Source organism: Leguminivora glycinivorella, chromosome 18 (genome assembly GCF_023078275.1).
Source record: "Leguminivora glycinivorella isolate SPB_JAAS2020 chromosome 18, LegGlyc_1.1, whole genome shotgun sequence".
NCBI classification, from domain to species: domain Eukaryota; kingdom Metazoa; phylum Arthropoda; class Insecta; order Lepidoptera; family Tortricidae; genus Leguminivora; species Leguminivora glycinivorella.
Genome location: NC_062988.1, coordinates 1282680 through 1306043, shown reverse-complemented (window position 1 = coordinate 1306043; position 23364 = coordinate 1282680). Strand labels below are relative to the sequence as shown.

General features: G+C 38.6%; 2 protein-coding genes across 4 annotated transcripts in view; one reads left to right on the top strand and one right to left on the bottom strand.

The window, feature by feature from the left end:
- Positions 1-23364, top strand: part of LOC125235735 (acyl-CoA (8-3)-desaturase-like) — a 193320-nt gene that overhangs the window by 7344 nt on the left and 162612 nt on the right. The gene's annotated exons all lie outside the window — the stretch shown is intronic.
- LOC125235733 (prothoracicostatic peptide-like) overlaps positions 1-23364 on the bottom strand; it is a 316691-nt gene that overhangs the window by 163975 nt on the left and 129352 nt on the right. The gene's annotated exons all lie outside the window — the stretch shown is intronic.

Below are 23364 nucleotides of genomic sequence, written 5' to 3'. Positions count from 1 at the left end.
TCCCTATCCCTATCCCTATCCCTATCCCTATCCCTATCCCTATCCCTATCCCTATCCCTATCCCTATCCCTTGTCTTTGTTCCGGCCCGTCCCGTCTTGTCCCGTCCCGCCCCGCCCCGTCCCTGACCCTGTCAAATTATCATGTTAGGCGGTGAATTTTGAAAAATCCTTTCGTAGTGCTCTTCTAAGGAACTTACGTGTAATTTGAAATCTCTTGAACCAGAAGTAAACGAAATCCATATGGCTATTTTCGATATTTAAACCCCATTGCACCACAACAGGGGAAAAGGTATTTCACTTCCGACACGTCAGATTTTAAAAACGTTGTATTTATCGTGACCAGCGACCCGATAAACCATAAAAACGATACCCATTACCCATATTGGTTTTTTGACTTTATTACCCCCTTTTGACCCTTTTAGGGGTAAAATTTTCAAAAAACCTGAAACACGTATTCAATCATATGTCTTAAGGAATCTTCCTGTGAAGTTTCGAATAAAATAGTCAAACTAATCTTGTTTCCCCATACAAACTTTGAACCCCCATTTGACCCCCTTAGGAGGTGAATTTTGGAAAATCCTTTCTTAGTGCTCCTCTGCACTATATAAGGAACCTACGTGCCAAATTTGAAATCTCTAGGACCAGCGGTTTGGGCTGTGTGTTGATTTAAGTCAGTCAGTCAGTCACTCAGGACTTTGCCGTTTATATATATAGAAGATTATGTCAAACAAGTCTGTCATTAAATAAGAACAAAGAAAGCTATATGCATCCTTTTCTTTAGGGTGCTAGAGAAAAGGATACCTATAGTCTTTGTTCTTATTTACTGACAGACTTGTTTGACAGAGCATATAATAAACCGAATAACCGAATAATAATAAAGGGTATCAACCTTTACTCAGCAAAAATGAATTTACTGAGATCGTTATTGCTGAATATGTAGGTAAGTTGTGAAGTTCTAAAATCTAAATATAGCATTCTGATGAATTGACGTAAAGGCGTATTTTGACTTTGCTTTATTTGCTACCTAATTTGGTAATATTTTTTACGAAATGCTGGGCTCTTTTTGTATCAAAATATTTAGGAAAAATAATACACAGATAATATAGAGGTATATCTAATCTCTCTTGTTCTGCTCACACGATATAAAAGAGCTTATACTTGTTTTAAGTCCCGGCCACGACATTGGGCTAAGCGTGACAGTGACAGCGGTGAGCGGCAGCCATATGTGCGAATGAAAAGTGCTATCGCTGTGTTTCGCTCCAATGTATGGCCGCCGCTCACCGCCGTCGCGCTTAGACCAATGTCGTGCCCGGGACGTAACAAGTATAAGCCCTTTTTATATCGTGTGAGCAGAACAAAAGAAATTAGATATATATCTATGTTTCATGTTTCCTAAATATTTTGCATGGGGTCTCATCCGGAACAGTGCAAAATTATTTCCAAATAGAAATCATAGATGGCGCTAAGTGTCACGATTGACGATTATTATTTTTTTATCAAATAGATTTAAAGGTATTTGAAGCGTCATAAATTAAGTACATTATAAATTAAATACAAACATCGATGACAACACAAATTTAATGCATTATTTTAGAAATTTTCAAAGAAATAATATCACGTAATATATTGCTACTGACTATGACGCAACAACGTGAACAACCTGCGCGCGACAGTATCGAGCTACCTAAATTTTATTGCATATTGTCACTAGATGGAGCTGTCACTATCTACAGTATACTGCCAACGAAACGGTGCGATTGTGTGCATTCCGTTCATTGAGATATATGTACTACGTACTATAGGCGACGTTGCCAGACGGAAACTCTGCACAAGCTGACAAATGCGCGGAGTGCGCGAAGCGGTAATTTACGCGTAGAGTAGTAAGTCCACCATCAGATGTGACACATTATTATATTCCGCCTGTCAAAATTATTTATTTATTTATTTACAACTTAAAAAATACAAAGTAAGTGATCACTGCCGCCCATGGACACCCGAAACACCAGGGGTGTTGGAGGTGCGTTGCCGGCCTTTAAGATGGATGTACGCTCTTTTCTTGAAGATTTATCTTCTTCTTTAAAATACAAATATATACTTATATATAATAATATATATATATATAGTGCGGTCAGTTTTTTTGGACAAAGCGTAGGTATCCATTGTTCTCTTTTTTCATGACCAGGCCAAAGAAAACAGCAAAAAGTGAGCGTGCTAAAAATACAATTTTACTCAATAACTGTTAACAATCAATAAACAAATTAACTTTTTTTTTTTATATTATAGTAACATAATTCATAAAGTAGTAAGTAGTTACCTAATAATTTTCCAAATTGAAATAAATATATTTCGCAAATCTATTAGAGGTGAAACACATTAGTAGGAACAATGAAAATGGCACATCTGCGCGGTTAACTTTTTAGTCTATGATTGCGTCACCAAAATCGCGCAGCCTCGCTCCCGCTCGCGTGTTCGTAGAATATTCAGCTGTCAGCCGATAATATTGGTTTGTGTACGTTAATAATGTAGGTATACGTTTGTAGTAGTGTGCGTGACAAAAATGTCGTCTATTTCTATTAAACAGCTGCCAATGATCGAAATTCAAATTAGTTGAACAATTTCCATTGAAAAAAAAAGTTTGTAATGCATCGGTCCGAATTGTGGATACTAGTTTTATCATCTTTTAGTAGATACAATTGAATGTAAAATTATTTATTTTGCCTGACACTCTTGAGTATTTTTTATGCCGTTATTTTAATTTTACAATATAATATTTGGAATATAGTGCTTATAATCATTAAATATAAAACATTTTTTAAATACTTTTTGATACAAAATCATACTTCATTGATTTGGAACAATGCTTTTTATCGGACCTACAGTCAACCAATTGGAACCCTAGGCCACTGTAGAACTATGTCATAGTAACGTTATAAATCAGATTGTAAGAAACCTCTTACTGCTTGTCATTTTGACATGGTTGTAGAGTGGCCTAGGGTTCCAATTGGTTGACTGTACATCCGACACTATCGGAAGCGTTTATCGGATGTAGGATGTCGATCTGACACCCGATATCGGATCGGATAATGTGAAAACGGCCTAAGCATTAACCGTTAGTGCGTTTTCACATTATCCGATCCGATATCGGATGTAGGACCGATATCCCATACACTGAAGCCGCCATCTTTGATTTTTGCCTTTGAAATCCTTCCGACATTTGCTACATGCACGACCGATGCGATGCATGCGAAATCAAACCTTATCGATATGGAAGTATGAGACGCGACGATTGCCGACTGGCTAGGATTTCCGAACGCACACGAATGCGCGCTCGGTCGCCGATTTGCGGCGGAGTGGGCCTAGACCTCGACGCGACGCCGCACTTGCGTCGCGCGAAGCGCAACAGCATTTTAAAACATTATTATTGTACAAATATAATTATTTATTAACCACATCAGCCCCCCCCGACCAAACCAAAACACACTACATTTTTGCATTTTTCCCCTCGCTAGGTCGGAAACACGCGTTTTGTCCTTCAATACCAGCAGGTAAAAAAGTAAAAACCCACTAGTGGATAAAGTAATTTGACCTTGAATATAGTCATATAGTGAATCTAGTGATGACGATATGTTTTACCACCTGTGGAACTCCTGGAAGCAGTGATAAAATCGTTTTTTGCGTTGTACTTTCCTCGCTATAGTGAGGGAAAATGTTGTTGTGTATCGTGGTTCAACTATAGAATACTTTCGCTTGCTCGTTTTTCAATTCCACACTCGCCGTTAAAATACAACTTTGCACTCTTGTATAACAAATAACTATGTATTTTATATTTTTGAATATATTTTTTCAGACTGGCACTTAAAAAGAGTTTAAACGTTTTTTTTTTCTAAAAACCTAAATTTTTCAACAAAGGTTTTACTTTTCACTTTTCGACATCTATCAATAAGAAAGGACCTTTTGTAGTAAGAAACAATACGATTTTTTTATGTAAAAACGATAATGTAAAAACGGCCTAAGGGTTACCAAGGCTCGATCGGCGCGCCTAGTGGACGCCAGGCTTAAATTGTCTGGTCTTGGTGTTTTAATAATTTTATGTGTTTATAGTCGTAATTTATTTGCGAAGTATTAATTTTATATCTGTATTTTTAAATTACACTATGTTGTGGTACCGGGAAGCATATTTTAACTTAAAAGGACGTAATGACAACATTTCATACCATGTTTCAGAAAATAAATAGTTTCGGAGTTTAAATTAAGTTTGCAGTGTTTGCACAATTTTATGAAAAAAAAATATTACTCTCGAAAATGTTTTATCAAATACGTACTTTACATTTTGTTCATTATGTTTACTACATGTACATTCTTAGCTATTATACTTATGTATTTCTTACATAATAATATTCATTTCCATATTTCTAATTAACTACGCGCCTGCTTTAGAGTGCTTTAAATTTTAACAAATCAATGCATCCTTTGGTCGGGGACTGGGGCCTCTCAACTCAAGGTCGCCGGCGCCGTGGTCGCGGGGCGCGGGGCGTGGGGCGCGGGGTGGGGCGCCGCGGATCTCGTTCATTCAATTGCATGTGTTGCGGACAGAGCGAGTATATTATACGTACGCGGCGAGCACACATACAAGCCGCACGGCAACGCCATCTAGTAATGTTCGACTTTAAACGTCCATGTGACGTTATAGGTTTAGTGCGTGAAAGCTAAAACAGATGTCGCAAGATGTTGCAGTTTGATGATTATTTCGACGTAGGATACTGATAAGAGTTTTGTTGGCCACGCGTGGCTACTGGCGCCATCTAGCTCTTTGAGTGTGGATTAAATTTAGCCTACAGGTCTAGAATACTTAGGACGGCGCCCATTTTTAGTATGGGATTAGGTATCTGTACTAGTATTATTTGATCTGTGCCACATGTCGCGCCCAACACAATTTTGGTTTAAGATACAGCGGGGCAAATCTCGACTGGGGGGCAAATGTAACTGGTCCATTTTTTCCATGTTTTACAATGTTTGCATTATAAATAGAGTGTCCAACGGTTTTATATGGTAGGCGTGTTCAGTGGATATATGTAGAACTCAACTTGATAGTGTAATAATGGAAAAAATGGATCAGTTACAATTACCCCCCAGTCGGGATTTGCCCCGCTATACCTTACTTGCAACATGTTATCACGAGAATTGGAATGGATAGAACAAGGAAACACTTTTGTAACTAGAACACACAAAACCTTTTCACATAATCAGCCGATGTCAATAATCTTGTAAAATTCCATTCATAATCATTGGCATTCATATCCCATTAAGCCCCTACCCCTATTCTCTATGTTCATGGTCAAACTTTAAAGATCGTATAAAATATTATCAAAAACGTCTTCTCAAAAGTACAGGCAATCTCAGTCGATATTAAAAATATGTGCACTTTTAAAACGGGTGCATAAAATGAAATAAAAGACGTTCATTCCAATCAACAAATGGAACATCAAGGTCGTATATTTTCCAAACCTGTTCAAAAATATGACTAAAAAAAAAGAATCGAAATCCATGAACCTGACAATGACAATAAAATAGTGAACGGTAACTGTTCAATTCCATCTAACAGAACTGCAAAGTCCTTGGGCGATTGAGTCTGACATTTTTTATTCGCGTTAGTATATGCCTGCTTCGGTACACGTACACGTTTCCTACATTTTCCCAATACTCTAGACTTTTTACTATTTGTGACGTTCTCAAGCAAAAGGTACCTAAGCATATTTTACGTACCCTTTAAGAACACACCGGCTTGCCCCCAAAACCCACGCCAAAATGAAAAGGGGCGATAGGACATCTCATTAGCTATCAAATTAAGCGAATTTTACTTTAATGAAAATGCCATAGTTTTCGAGCTAAAGTCACTTTTTTACTTTTTTAAAGCTAATGAGATGTCCTGTCAGGTTTTAGGGATACCCGGTATGTATATATATTATGTACACCGTTATGAAAATCATTACACGTCGTGTTTGTTTATATATCTGAGCGGCTAAATTCAACACGCGTTCAACTTGTATCTTAACAGATATCTAACTTGTACAAATTGTACATCCTACATAATTACCACTTGTAATTAACCACAAACATCATGTCAAATCAAGATCAATGCTAACTGATAATCGGGGCCTGTAGCCAAGATTACAAACATATCACGTCCCATATTGTATCTTAGTAAGATATTTCTCCACCTCCACAGTATAAGTTCTATTTAGTACTATTGTACATTATGGCCGCTTCCTATTTTTCACGGAAAGTGCCGCCCACCCGCTCTAGGTTACCTCACAGTTGCCGCCTGTCAAGAACGCGACCAGTCGATCTGTCTTATCTCAATCATACATGGTACGCGTTCGCCTACACGCGTGTGTGTGGTGTGCGTAGGAACGCGCTTCTTTTATATTCAGTTTATTTCTTTATTTCTCACATATAATCTAACAGTGTTTCATCAAAACGCTTACACGGTATACAATTAAAGACTAAGAACTAAACAGAAAGAACTATATATTTGATAAAGATTGCCATTATCCGAGGTGTGCCACCGCTGTTCTGTATTTAGTGCGACACAGACAGTTGCATGTCGTTCGCAAATGACTGTAGTGTGTCTTGGCTAGATGCCCTAATGATACAAGATTGTTAACACTTTGATTATAATGTCCATCTCGTGTGAACAGGATGTAGCTCCAATTGGGTCATCTTATCTACAGAATTTATAATATAATTACATAAATAAAATACCTCCACTTATGAGCCTGGTGCCGGCTTTGGCAACGAATAGCAGGATTTGGCGTAGACAGTGTAGACACTAGTTACTACAAACAAGCACAAATTGCTCGCCATTAGGTCAAAAGGCGCCTAACCTTATCAGAGATAACATACACTAGAGAAATTTCTTCGGGTACCACGGCGGCGAGTGGTCCAGTGGTTAAGATGGTAGCCGCGTAAGCTGAAGACCAGGTCGGGGGAAAAAATATTCAATGAAATAATTTGATTTGTTCCCTAGTTGTACACTAGTTACTTATTACGAAAAGTGACTGACATCTGACCTTCCAACCCAGAGGGTAAACAAGGCTTCTATTATCTATTATAGGTTGTTGTTGTTGTTGTTCAATGTCCTAAGACACCCCATAGGCACAGTATAATAAAGAGTACTATAGTACAGTATGGCCACTCCCGCTCCCCGCTGAAAGTGCCGCCCACCCCCTCTCGGTTACCTCACAGTTACCGCCTGTCAAAAACGCGAACAGTCGATCTGTCACAGCTTAGAATGTGTGCTAGGAACTCTTTGATATATTTAATCGCCAGTGTCGAGATGTGCCATAGGTGCATAGGGCCTCCGCAAGATCCTTCCACGCCTTTCTATCTTGAGCCACCGCCTTGGCCTCGTTCCAGCTCAGTCCATATTCCCTCAGCTCGTTCTCTACGCTCCGCCTCCAGGTGTGTACGGGGCGTTTGCAGGCTCGCTTTCCTCTTTGAGGCCGCTACTCAAACGCGATACTGGCGCTGTTGGTAGCTCCTCTTCGAAGGGTATGACCGATCCATCTCTCTATCTATATAGGTATTTCAATTTAGTCCGGTCTCCTAGCGATTTTGTTCTTTACCAAGAAGCTACTGGCAAATATCGACCAGTAATTTACGAAAAACTCATTGGTATGTGGTATGAGTCGAGATTTGAACCCGTGACTTCCGGATTGAAAGTCGCACACTTAGCGCTACGTTATAGTAGATTTAAAATAAAAATGTAAGAGCTTATTACAGCATGAAATGAGTTTAGGACGAAAATATCGTATAAGTTTTCAAGCTAGATCAAAGTAGCCATAATTAAACCGCTACAAACTAGGAAAGTTATGAAATCGATAGCTGAATGATTAATGCATCTCAGCAGTACACAAAATTTACACCGCCAACATCAGATAATTATATAATATTTATATCCCAGACCAGACCTCGCCGGCGATGGCGGGATAACTTGGACTCCTTTTTGACAGACTGGCCAGTTTCAGCTCAAGATCGAGAAGAATGGAGAAAGAATGGGGAGGCCTTTGCCCAGCAGTGGGACACAATAAGCTCATAATAATAATAATTATATTGAAGCCGGCAGATTAAATGGTTAGATTTTTTTTAAGAATCACTTATAGATACACACACACACACACACAATCACGCCTGCATCCCATGAATAGATAAGTTTTGCCATGCAAATAAGGGGTTGACAGAAAACGAAACTTTGACATTGCAGTGACAGGTTGCCAGCCTCTCGCCTACGCCACAATTTAACCCATATCCCACCCAACCCACCACACCCATATCCCATATCACTTATAGATATGAATTTAAATTAGAGTTTTTTTCGTAAAGTGTACCTCAAAAGTGCTCAGATTGTGAAATGGTTTAGGGCTCGCTTCACTCGCCTGTACCCTTGTGACTGTTTTGGGTTTCTGAACTAGAATATTTAGCTACATCTCCCGATTTTCTACCACTTAAGATTTTATGGATCAGACTTAAATAAATATTACAGGACTAAATTGACTAAGTCTCACGGTAAGCTCAAGAAGGCTTGTAACGTGGGTATTTAATCAGACAAAGACTCAACAACATGTCATGTCAACAAAATATAATAGAAGTTGCTAATTGTCCTACTATTAAGTTCTCCGCCTGTGGAAGGAAGGAGCCTCATTTTTCACAAGCTGAAAGCAAGTTTGAAGGTCATAACCAGTTTCTGAAGAACCGATGGATGATTTGCTTATGTAATTTTAAACTTGTTAATAGCCGAGGTTGAAAAGTAAGATGTTAAACATTTTAAAAGTTTTTAGGCTCGTCCGATTTTGTCGTCAATTTTAATAAGTATTTTTCAGTACAGATGGTCGTTTTTTTACGCACTAGTTCGAGAAGTGGTTCATTATATAACAGGTCGAAACTTCGGAGGCTCATCTGTACTGAAAAACGTCGTTCGATACACGTGCGAAGAGGAAATACGTAACTCGTGTCGATTTAAAACACTCCCTTCGGTCGTGTTTTAATCTATCGCCACTCGTTTCGAACTTCCTCTTTTTCGCACTTGTATCGAAATGTACTATTTCAGTACAGATGGTGTTTTTTTTACGCGCTAGTGCGAGAAGTGGTTCATTATATGTCAGGTCGAAACTTCGGAGGCTCATCTGTACTGAAAAACGTCGTTCGATACACGTGCGAAAAGGGAATTCGTAACTCGTGTCGATTTAAAACACTCCCTACGGTCGTGTTTTAATTTATCGCCACTCGTTTCGAACTTCCTTCTTTACGCACTTGTATCGTAATGTACCTACTATTTAACCCTCGACGCAAAAACGACGGGGTGTTATAAGTTTGACGTGTCTGTCTGTGTGTATGTCTGTCTGTCTGTTTGTCTGTCTGTCTGTGTGTGTTGTAACGTAATACGTTACATTCTTAAAAAATAAACATTTAAAACTACTAAATTACCTAACTAAAAATACTACACTACTAATAAACTATATTACATATTAAAATATACAACAATAATGTCTTAAAACTACGTATTTACAAGTATAAAATCATCATCACGCTGATTGATTTAAATATGTCGCGCCGCGGTAAACATTCACTCCCAATAATGTTCACATTCGCGAGTGCATGAATGAATGCACGGGTCGAGGCGCTGTGTCATTGCGCCCATCACTCACTCGTCCATTTTTAACCCCCGACGCAAAAACGAAGGGGTGTTATAAGTTTGACGTGTCTGTCTGTCTGTCTGTCTGTCCGTCTGTCTGTCTGTCTGTCTGTCTGTTTGTCTGTCTGTCTGTGTGTGTGTCTGTCTGTGGCATCGTAGCTCCCGAACGGATGAATCGATTTAGATTTAGTTTTTTTTGTCTGAAAGCCGAGTTAGACGGGAGTGTTCTTAGCCATGTTTTTATCTTTGGAGTTGAGTGGAACGCACGTCGTTAATTATCGATCTCTGCTACGGATCAGATACCAATCGAAATTCGTAATCGAATTTAACTGCGTCCCTACGTGTTCCTCAACTTGTTAAATTACTGTGGTGTTTTAATTATGCTTAATAGTGTACCCCGAATTGGGTAAGTGGATATATTTTATTTGCTAGCTGCCTAGAATATCGTAGTGCTATTTTATTGCTTTGGAATTGTGACAATTGCTTTGACACTGTGTCGCGTTCTCTAGCGTTCTAACTCCTATCGTCTCGTTAGGTATGAGGAAATTTAAATGAGGAGTCAGAAGAACGGTAAAACAATATTTATTCCCATGAAGCTCAGCCGGTAAGATGGGTAAAAGTCGTGGTTCGTAAAAAATACTAGTCAAGATCGGATTCCGCTAGTCGATTGTAGCCACAGTACTCCCCTGACGATGCCGAGGTGGTAGGCGCCGTTTTTCTGATCGGCGCTGAGTTCAGCGCTGCTAGAATCTGCGTGGCGCTGAGTCGGGGAAAGCGGCCAGAAGCAATACGGCAGGCGGACGGCAAGCAGGAAGCCAAAAGAAGTCACTCTGGACTTGGGACCCTGGAACGCGCCATCATACCAAGCGTTAGAAACGGTTTATAAGCCTTTGTGAACACCAACGGCAAGAGGGAAAGCACTAGAGTAGTTGTGTTGCCGTGGAAATTCACAATTCAGATACGGAGATTACAAAAAGGCAATGTAAATTAAGAAAATAAGAAATTAAAATGCAATTATTATTTTTATCACAAAATGGAGGGTTGGTTGACAAAAGGTCACAATGACTATGAGCAAATATATAATTAGGAAGATTACTTCTTTAGTTAAATGAGTACCTATGCATATTTAAATAGTGGCTATGGAACAGTTACTATTTCAATGTGCATGATAAAATTCCAAAGCAATAAAATAGCACTACGATATTCTAGGCAGCTAGCAAATAAAATATATCCACTTACCCAATTTATACTTGTAAATACGTAGTTTTAAGACATTATTGTTGTATATTTTAATATGTAATATAGTTTATTAGTAGTGTAGTATTTTTAGTTAGGTAATTTAGTAGTTTTAAATGTTTATTTTTTAAGAATGTAACGTATTACGTTACAGTGTGTCTGTCTGTGGCACAGTAGCTCCCGGACAGATGAACCGATTTAGATTTAGTTTTTTTTTTGTTTGAAGGCTGAGTTAGTCGGGAGTGTTCTTAACCACGTTTCATGAAAATCGGACCACTATGTCGCGGTCGGGGTTTTTTCAAAATTTTAATTTTGTGGTTATAGTCTATTCGATACGTAGTTTTCGTGTGCGAATCTTATACCCACATAAAAAAATAAAGCCAATGGGTATTTAGGGAAGCTGCATTCGGTTCGAATTTTAGCGATTCCTTCTCGTGTAAAGTTATGGATGATTCAAATTTGGACTTTAATTGATAACTATGACTACAATAGGTACTATCAGCTGCTAAAATGTATGGCGAATTTATCAATGAATTCATTCATAATTTCTCCATGCAATTTTGCAGCTGATAGTACTTAACTACACTCACAAACATGAATGCCTGTGTAGTCTTCGCATTTTCTACTCATAAATATGCAGACAAACTTCTCTATTTAAATAAAAAAAGCTAGAATATAGTGAAACGACAGTCGGCCACGTTTTCGTTTCCATCTCGCGCCTAACGAGCTGGTAATGAGCTGCGGAAGCACTTAACTGTGGCGCCACCTGGCGGACGCAGTTTTCACGGCGGCTAGAAATAGCAAGCAAACATACTAGAGTGGAATGAATGGCAAAAAAGTAGATACAGACTGCCAACCAAAAGCTAAAAAAGGCGGCAAATTTGAAAAAGTAGGGTTGAAGGGCTCATATTTAAAAAATATTTAAGCGGGTTATTCACGTGTTAACCCCTCAAACACCTTGTTCCAGACCTGTCCCAGACAAGTTAAACTGTAACTAACAAACTAAAGGTAATTATTCAGTAGTAAATTTTTGACAACGGCGTTCCAGGGGTTAAATCGATATAACGTTCGACATGTTTCGATCCATTGACGAGGATCTTTGAGTGTTGGAGGATATGTTTGAGTGTCACGGGAGTTTTATAATTAAAATTGTAGGGCTCACCGGCAAAATGTCTTCGTAAAACGAGTACCTTCCTAAACCATTTAAAAAAAAATTATAAATGGGCTTAATCTTGGCCACAGACTAGCCAAAGTCGTGGCCTACGATGGAGTGAGTTCGCCCAGAAGATGCCTGTTCACTCTTGACTTGAAGGAATGATTATCACCTTGGCGGAATCATCGACGAGCCATAGGTACCACTTAAAAATTAACTGAAAATGTTGGGTCTGGGAAAAGTTTTAATTCCTATCAAACATTTGAATTTCGCTCCATTTTTTGGGACTAGATTTGGTTGACCAGTTATAGTTGAAATTCGGGAATGATTATGTGACATTTGACATTTTACATGTGTATTTGACTGTTATCACTCCAAGAGTGAATCTGAACGTCTGTCAAGTAACACCAGCTTTACAGCACTGGCTTCCTTCGAAAGCGGTTGATCCATGATTTTACTGAACATATTTCTGAATATTTAAAATAGCCAAAATTATATCCAAAGTTTATTTTAAATTTACTTCATCAAATAGATAAAATAATAACGATGGGCCATCTTAATATTATAAATGGGAAAGTGTGTGTGTTTGTCCGTCTTTCACGGTAAATTGGAGACACGAATTGACGCGATATTTTAAGTGGAGATATAACTAGATGAAGGGATGGAGAGTGACATACGCTACATTTTGTCTCTTTTTAACCCCCACTTCCCTAAAATGAGGGGTGGAAGCTTGTATGGAGCATTCCCAAATTTTCAAATTTACCGCGAGCGAAACCGCGGGCAAAAGCTAATAAGGTACAGCGGGGCAAATCTCCATTGGGGGGCAATTGTAACTGATCCATTGTTTCTATTATTACACTATGATCTTGAGTTCTACATGTATCCAGTGAACACGTCTATCATATAATATAACCGGTGGACACTCTCAAACATTGTAAAACATGGAAAAAATGGACAAGTTACATTTGTCCCCCAGTCGAGATTTGCCCCTCTGTAACTTATATTATATTTTCATAAATTTTAAACTTACTGCTAAACGCGATTTCGTCACTGAAAATTGCTATTGGACAGATATCAATAGCAGATTCCGCCGCAACAGTAGGTGTTATGTACCTATGCCAATTACTCTCTGATTGCGAAGGCTTTTACCATGTAATTGACTACATTAGCGCGATTGATAGTTGATTAACAGTACAGCTAGGTTTTGGTAATGAAATATATTGGACAAGAGCTAATTATAGATGTTTTAGGATACCGTGGTAAATGTTTAGCAAATGTGGATTTTAATGTAACACTACAAATAAATAGTACATTACGATACAAGTGCGGAAAAGAGGAAGTTCGAAACGAGGGGCGATAAATTAAAATACGACCGAAGGGGGTTTAAATCGACAAGAGTTACGAATTTTTCACACGTGTATCGTAAGACGATTTTCAGTACAGATAGCTCTCTAAAGTTTCGACCTGACAAAAAATGCTAACTAGTAGTGAGGGCAAAAAGCACTACCTTTACCTACTGGAAAATGTATGCTCGTTTAGACTGTTTTTGTCTGATGTTCAGTTAAGTGGCGCTAATATTGACAAATGGCGCAATCGTAAAATCGACGGACGCAAAATCCACGACAATGCTTGGTTTGCGACTCTCGCAATTAAGCGCGCCAAGCGTCATCAGCGCGATACGTGTTCGCCGAGTGCACACTTCACCTGGCAGGCAATTATGGTCGCGCGATAAGTGATAAAATAGCAGGCCGTCCCTATCGCACTATTTGTAAGTGCGATAGGGACGGCCTGATATTTTATCGTTTATCGCGCGACCATGCTTCCCGTGCTGCCCGAGTTGTGGTCGTGTTTGTCGCTCCTGTATTACTTACATAGCCATGAAAAACGTTGTCGCCCCACTTGACACTGCTTGTATAGGCGGTTATAGACTTTGAGGCCAATGATGAAACACAATGTAAAAGGATATGAGTCCAATAAAATTGTAAAATCTGAGATTCTAACCCCTTTATTCATAAACGTGCACTAAAATTATCAAGCCGATAAAGTTCGTTTGTCCCTTCCTATCACATCAATTCGTCAGAAAGGGATAAACGAACTTTATCGGCTCGATAACTTTAGTGTACCTACGTAATATTTTAACTCTGTGTCGAGAGATGGCAGCCGATGCAACTTGTAGGTTGACACAATTTGTCGTTTCTCTTTGGTAGCAGACGTTTTGGCAACTCAATTTTCATTCTCAATAGGTACATATAAAAAAAATGTCGGGCCACGCTCAGTGTAGTAATCAAAAACTACTGAACCTATCACAAAAAACTTTTAGAAATTTTAAAAATCTACTTTTGTGATTTTTTTCATATTTTTTAAACATATGGTTCAAAAGTTAGAGGGGGGACGCACTTTTTTTCCTTTAGGAGCGATTATTTCCGGAAATATTAATATTATCAAAAAACGATCTTAGTAAACCTTTATTCATTTTTAAATACCTATCCAACAATATATCACACGTTGGGGTTGGAATGAAAAAAAATATCAGCCCCCACTTTTGTACCATAATAAAACATTTTTTCCATTTTTTATTTTTGCACTTTGTTGGCGTGATTGATATACATATTGGTACCAATCAGCTTTCTACTACTAACGGTTACTGAGATTATCCGACGGACGGAGACGGACGGACGGACGGACAGACAGACAGACACGTCAAACTTATAAGGGTTCCGTTTTTTACGAACCCTAAAAATGTAAAAAAAGGGAAAGGTCGGGAGCTCAAAACAACGTATTTACATGGTAACCTCAGGTAGGCTTGTAACGTCGGAAAATTAATGACAAGAGAGTGACAAACGAGAACCTTCCACTTGTAAGCCTCTGTCCGTCTGTGCGTCTGTCCGTCTGTCGGCCGAAAAATGGTTGCCACTAAAATGACGCGTTTTATTCTCGCACACAATTTGCGAATACAAACGTTTTCTATATGAATACAAGCAGAGGTAAAAATACTGTAATTATGTATAACGTATTTATTTATATGATTTAACGTCTATATTGCTATAGTTTGTAGGTTAGGGGTAGGTTTAGCTTAGGAACGTCTACCGTCTCCAATTCTCCTTTAACTGCTCTAAGGTTAACTGGAAGAAATCCCTTAATGGGATAAGTTCGCCTTTGTATAAATGATGTGTGTGTTCTTTTTTCTTTACTGTGTGTGTTCTTATCTTTGTACAATAAAGTGTATTACTACTACTACTACTGTCAGTTTGATGTGTAATAGTAGAATACATGAAATCTGTTACAAAATGATGTAAGTGCTAGAGGCGCTCTTAATACAGCGTCAGCTCAGGTGGATGCGGACATGTTCTCAGAATGGATGATCGCGGCTTGCCTAAATCTATATTGTACGCGGAATTAGCTGAGGGAAAACCAAAGAATACTCGATCCGTATTATAGAGAGTTACTGTCAAAGTAAAATGTGTAATCACAGTGCATAGACTGCCATCTCTCGACACAGGCTTAAAACTATTGAACCTCAGTTTTGACAATTTGACCCATATTCTTAGCTTGATATGTTTTAAAATGTCAAATATTAATATTAGCGCCATCTAGCTGAGCGTACCCCAAAGGTGTAATGCCATCTAGGCCACCGTACCTTTTTCTGTATGGTACTGAGGTAGGTTTTTTTCTTAAACTTTATCTGTCTATACGGAGTTATATATGTCTTTGGGGAAAACGGAAGCACGGTCGTCAACACCTTCGATATAAGGACGTACTAAAAAGTCATTTCCCCCTCACTAGCTCGGAAACACGTGTTTTGTCCTTTAATACCAGCGGGTAAAAATGCATTTTATCCACTAGTGGGTAAAGTAATTTGTCCTTGAATAAAGTCAAATTTAACTGCTTTAAAATTGATAAAAGTAAGTGAATCTAGTAATAAAGATGATTTACCACTTGTGTAACTACTGGAAGCAGTGATAAACGCATTTTTTGCGTTGTATTTAGTTTCCTCGGTATAGTAAGGGAAAAAGTATGGAGGGGAAAATAACTATTATAAATGCTTGTGCCATCGATCCAGCGGCCTGAAATTTAACGCTTACCAGCCGGAGGCCAGGAAATAATATTTTGCAAAAATAGAACAAAATTTGCTTTTGTTAGTTTCATGTCAGTAAATTAGTTTGTAAAGGAGCGAAGACATATTTGGCCATCAATCCATCAAACTTCTATTATGTTATGGTTAACTTATAGTCAAATTTGCCGGAACTTTCCCTGTGGAACTATAAATATCTTCACGAGTAAGAAAGAAGGGTGGTTTGATCTAATATATTACCGAAGACATATGTAACTCCGTATAGACAGATAAAGTCTAAGAAAAAACGTACCTCAAAACCATAAAAAAACGGTACGGTAACCAAGATGGCGATACATCTTTGGGGAACGCTCGGCTAGATGGCGCTAATTAAAATATTTGACATTTTAATACATATCAAGCTAAGAATATGGGCCAAATTGTCAAAACTGAGGTTCAAAAGTTTTATGCCTGTGTCGAGAGATGGCAGTCTATGCACTGTGATTAGGTACACATTTTACTTAGACAGTAACTCTCTATAATACTCGATCCTCTTTGATATTATTGTATAAGCTTTGTCTTGTATGTTACAATCAAGGCGTAAAAATGATGTAGACAAAGTGCCGAAAATATGTATCCATGTATTAAATATTTACTGTGAAGGAATTTCATTTCTGTGACACTTCGTTACTTTGTCACAGTGAAAATTAATATGACAGATATAATGGAACTCATGTTACGGTCTCCTATTTATGAGCCTATTTCTTAGTGTTGGATTCCTAAATATGTATATTTATGTAATGCGTATTAATAACAGACCATCTAGCACAACTTGCCTTATCGCACGCGAGTCCATACTTGAAATCGGACGGAAATATGGACTCGCGCGCGACAAGGCAAGTTGTGCTAAAGGGTCAGAAGTACCAATAAAAAAGTGTTTCCGCGTTCGTCGAATGAAAAAACAATTTAGTTTTGTATGTATGTAAGCAAACATTGAATTGTTTTCCATTTGCGTAGGGCACCAAAACAAGAATTCCTGTCAAAATCGAGTTTCAACTTATAACTGATATACTTTGGTTGACTGGCACGTTCTGTGTGAAAATAGGTCGAAACAAAATACACGGTATAATTTTTATAACCAACAATATTTAAGGAGATCATATAGCTGATACTGAACCTAAAATACTGAAAAAGTATACATTCATTTAACCCAAAATATTCATAAATTATGGTCACATGGTTAAAAAAAATATACCCTGTTTTAAAGAAATTAAAGTACCTACCAATAAGATTACACGTATGTACTCATTTATTGTAAATAACGTGTAATTACTTTTGACCTTAGCAGAAAGTACTTAGCTATTTAAATTACTTCGGAAAAATAACTATGCTCATTAATTCATAAAAATAAAAATATTGTAAAGGTTCATGTATCCATACTAATATTATAAATGGGAAAGTGTGTGTGTCTGTTTGTTTGTCCGTCTTTCACGACAAAACGGAGCGATGGACTGACGTGATTTTTAAGTGGATATAGTTGAAGGGATGGAGAGTGACATTGGCTACTTTTTGTCTCTTTCTAACTCCCCACTTCCCTGGGGTGGAATTTTGTTTGGAGCATGTCAATTATTTGGATTTAACGCGAGCGAAGCCGCGGGGAAAAGCTAGTATTAAATATTTCGTTGAGCTGTCCTTCCACACAATTATTACATGTATAGTTAAGACATAATTATTTCTATTTCTAATATCGTTGTTTATTCTGTTTTCTTTAACAGTTAAATGAATGGAGCATTTAAATTATGGATCTGTCTTTACAAATTACGAAGAAACAAAGTTTATTAGAGTCATATTGACCGGGACATAGACCATGATCACCTTTATGTTTTTTTTTTGAGCTCCCGATATTTCGACACTATTACATGCATCATGATCACGGAAAACTGAAGATGGAACGGAAAACTGCGCAATCGTCGACGCCAGACGCCGACAGAAAAGCACTCTAACTCTTTTACGCCAATACGCAAGAGCGATAGAGATAGATAGCTACGAAACAGATATTATCGTGAGCGTTTGTGCATTCGGCTACGCACACTGAGCTACTTTAGAAAACTGTCTTATTGACACCGGCATTTATTGGCCGTATAAGTCATTTACTGCGCTCAAAACTGGTATAATAGATGTGGATGCTAAGACAGCCAAGCTTAAAGCGAGGAACATACTACGCGACCGATCAGTGAGCACGGTCTTCGGGACGTGGCTTCGGCTGACCAAAACATCCAGCGAGCCAGATTTCGATCAGACGCCCGTGCGCTCAAGGCCACGTCCACGACCGACGACCGATATTTTGCACGGTTAAGTGTATATTCATTGTCTAGATCTGCGTCCGCGGTCGCGCGACGACGGACGTCCGCGTAGTATGTTCCTAGCTTCAGTGGGATTGGGCAGGGCATGTTTGTCGGGTACACCCGTAATGGCGGGCCAAAATGACGACTAAGTGGTTACCGCAAATTAGCCGGGGCAGAGGCAGACCAAAGAAGAGATGGCGGGACGACCTCGACGTATTTTGCAGCGACTGGCAAGAGCATCAAACCGTGAGGACTGGAGAAAGGAAGGCGCACCATTTAGGCTTAAAAAAGTCATTTGAAAGTTTACTCTGAAAAGGTTCTAGTGGCTTAGGAGTCAAATTGGTTGACTGTAGTGCAGCGCAGTTGCTCATCAAACGCGTATCAAGCCCTAATCGAATTAACATCGAGGGCTTCCTATAATCTAATTCAAGACTAGTCACCTCTTTCTTTCGAGCTAGATCGTTTTAACTAACGACCGCGCACAATTCTTTGATAACCTAACCACAAAATAATTTTGAAAAACCCCCGACTTGGGCCGATTTTCATAAAACATGCCTAAGAACACTCCCGATTAATTCAGCTTTCAAACAAAAAAAAACTAAATCTTAATCGGTTCATACGTTCAGGAGCTACGATGCCATCGACATAGTCATACAAACAGACAGACAGACAAACAGACAGCCAGACACGTCAAACTTATAACACCCAGTCGTTTTTGCGTCGGGGGTTAAAAACATATAAATTAAAACACATTCGATAGAACATATCGATGTTATCATACTTATCATGTAACCAACTTTTCACCCTTTGCTAGTGGGGTGACAGATTAGTAAATTCACCACTCCTTCCTCTTGTGGGTGTCGTAGAAGTCGACAGTAGGATATATGGGTTCAATTGTGACGTAGGTAATGGGCTGGCAGCCTGTCACTGCAATATCACAATTTCGTTTTCGTTCTACCCTTTAATTGCTAAGAGTAGTACTGAAACTTGAACCATCTCATGTGCTTTGCCGACTGCCCCATAAGCTCACGCTGTATTTACGGGGATTGAACCATCTCCCACTGTCAACTTCCACGACACCCACTGGCTGAAAAGGGCTGGTGAAATTCTTAACCCGTCACCATACGGAGAATATCGATATTCTAAAGCCTATTAAATATTCCACTCCAAACGCCCATTCTGCCTTCAGCGGATGTCGGCACATGTTCAGACACCGAGGCGAAACTGTCAGGCCTCACCGTCGTTGATAACGAGGTTACCTGACGGTTCTACGCCGATGCAATATTAATAGTTCACGTGAAGCCACAGACCTCATTGTGAAGCGACAGGGCGCTCATCCACACACCTTGCAACCTAAATGGTTACGTACCGTGCGGTTTCAGAGGAATTTCATCCCGCGGACGCTCCGGCTGGGGAATGAGCGAGGTATTCCCGATGAACTACAGTATGGGGTTCTTCAAAAAAGGAGTGTACAAGTTTCTAATGGGTCTGCAACGCGCATGTGACACCCCTTGAGTTACAGGCGTCCATATGTTACGGTGACCGCTTTCCATCAGGGGACCGTATACCTGTTTGCCACCCACGTGGTATAAAAAAAAACAATGTAATTAGTCACCAGACATGCGTACAATTTTACTGGTAAAATACCACGATTTGAAAAGCGCATTGAGTAGCATTAGGTATATAAATAGTCTAACAGTCCAGTGTCAGTCAGTCAATCTGTGTAAGAATGTTCCTAAAATAAATAAAAAAAAGTGTGAATGCACAAACGCTCACGAAACGCTCACGATAATATCTCTTTCGTAGCTACCTATCTATCGCTCTTGCGTATTGGCGCGACAGAGCCAGACTACCTTTCGCGGCGTTTCGATTTCGTTTCGCGTCGCTGAAATGCCATTCGGCCACGCCACCTGGTTCAGCCCTTAATTGGAAATATTCCAAAAGTACCTCGAGTGCTGGTTGTAAAAGTTGACATAACTGGACCGGCATTTCCCATCCCATACTTAATTACTAGAGGAGATCATAGATGTGTCATGACTTCTGAGATCATAATTATGTGTGGTGCCTGTTTAGAGGTGATCTCTGTGCGTAGCCATGCTGAACACCGCTTCGTAATTGTGGCCGCGTTCAGATGTTAGGGCAGGTCGTTCAGCTACGTTCGTGGCCACAAACTGGTCTCGTCGGAAGATCAGCGCTGACCCCCTGGTCAGCATTTATGCTGAGGCGGGACCATTTCGTGGTTTAACAGAGTTACATTTTTTTTTAAATCTCATCACTTATTAGAATTTTATATAATACTTACTTATGTATATTAACTGTGTTTTTATAAAAAAAAAATAATACTAAATTAGTACATCGTTCCCGACGCAAAATGCCCATATATTGGACAACTGCGCCAAGAACGACCCGGAGCGGGGGTGACCCCTTTACCAGAGGAAGGTTTTTGAATAAATTATTGAATCTGAATCTGAATCTCCATGATGCTACTTTCAAGTTTTGATGCTTCGTGAGCCTTTTTTTATAAGATAGGAGGCAAACGAGCAGACAGGTCACCTGATGGTAAGCAATCACTGCCGCCCATGGACACAAGAAACACCAGAAGTGTTGGAGGTGCATTGCCGGATTAAAATGGGTGTACGCTCTTTTCTTGAAGGTTTGAAGGTCGTACCTATTGGTCCGGAAATAACGCTGGCGACAATTCATTCCACAGTTTAGCTGCCTTTAGAGAAACACTTCCAAACGTTATATGTTTATACTATAACATTGGGAACCTAAAACATTTTCATAAATACTACAAGCTATAGAAACTCTTAGCTACCGTTATAAAGAAAAAACTCAATTTATGTTGGTTTCGTTTAAAAATCGGGGGATCTCTAATAATACATTCTAATACGCGACTAAGAAATTTAATAACTATGAAGGTAATTAATGTAAATTATGTTTGGTACACGAGTTCGACTTTTGTTGATATTTAGATACGGAATTCGGTTTAAAGATATTTTTTATTTTTTATTGGAATTAGAATGTCAACCTTGAATGTTTTAATTAGGTAATGACGTATACTATTAATGAAGTAGCCTACAAACTTCTGCATATTATAATATTTATATCCACCAACACCAATCAATATATGTACTTAAGTATAAGACTTTTTAAAATTACTTGGCTGGCCAGATAACACAGTAATCACGTCCAAAAGAAATATTGCTGGTGATAAAAATTACAACCTGTATAAGTAAATATTAATAAAATAAATAGTAGTAGTAGTTTAGTTGTAAATAGTGTTAGTTAACTTCATGGCAAATATATGTATGTACCTGTCTTTTTGTATTATGTGTAAATAATTTCTGGTGTCTCTTGTCACGAATAAATATGTATAAATAATTTCTGTTTGTCTCTCCATCCCTTCTACGAATAAAAAATCACGTCAATTCGTCGCTCCGTTTTGCTGTGAAAGACGGACAAACAAACAGACACACACACTTTCCCATTTATAATATTATATTTAATTGAATCATTGTTTTATAAACCACATCGTCATTACATTTAAAAAACTTCTATCATCGTTTGTCAATGAAAAGAAAATTGTAGTATGTATGGAATGCAAATAGACTTACTGCGTTTTAACTTTGAGGAGCAGCGTGAGATACGAGATTTTTTCAAAGTAGTGGTGACATACACCTACTATTAGTGATAATCTGTACATTTCTATTCAATGTTCCTTAACCTTTACAGGAAAATTCAGAGATTTTTCCGTATAATAATGAAATAAATCAATTTAGTACGTGCCGTGGTTACCGTTAAACGTGGCATGACTGCGGAATGGCGATTTACTCGTAATCTATAGGTAGCAACTCTCCAATCCAAACAAGACACATAACAGCGGTAATAAGACATCAGGGTACTTAGCCGAATGACACAACCGCTCACGAAACGCTCACGAAACGAAACGCTCGTAGATATCTATCTCTATCGCTCTTGCGTATTGCGACAAAGCCAGACTACCTTTCGCGGCGTTTCGTTTTCGTTTCGCGTCGCAGAAAAGCCGTTCAGTTTAGGTTGAGAGAGAGGGACGGAGCTATGTAACTGCTATAGCTGTGTCCCTTTCTCTCAACCTAAACTGAACGTCTTTAGTACGTCATGGTAACTCCCCTGGACTATATCCTACCGACTGCGCCAATGTTAGATAAATCAAAGGTCGAGATCCGTAGCAGACTGATTTATTTCAAATGTACAACTACCGACATACTTATGAATCTACCCTACGTAACAACAACAACTATATGTCATGGTGTACTCGTACTTACTCGTACAGCTCAAATGCTGGTATTTTTAGCTTCGTTTTGCGTCGCAGAAATGCCATTCGGCTACAGCATCAGTTATAAATATCAATAAAATAAATTAAAAAAATATATATTGACTCAGACATATTTAAAAATATTAAAAGCGGGTAACTCAAGTATGTATTAATTTAAGTCGATATAACGCCCGACATGGTCGCTACTTATGAAAAAGATCCTCGAAAATGGATCGAAACATGTCGAGCGTTACGTTGACGTAATACGTGGGTAAGCCGCTTAAAATATTTTTAAACACCAATTATACACCCTGTTTTTATTGAATTCCGTTAACTTTAAGGGAAGGTTCTTTAGATCAAATACAATTAATTTCCCTAATAAACTAGCGTCTTAACGCTTACGGTTATCGAGTTATTAAAAAAATAAAGATAATTACTGAACACGTGTGTGACAGCCTTTACCAATTTCAAATGTTATTTGTTTTGACATGTGCCGTCAATCACTTGACACTAACTTGAATGTTATTCTTAAGGGTCTCTTACACTTATAAATTCATTTATTATGTATGAAAATGATGAAAAAATTATTTT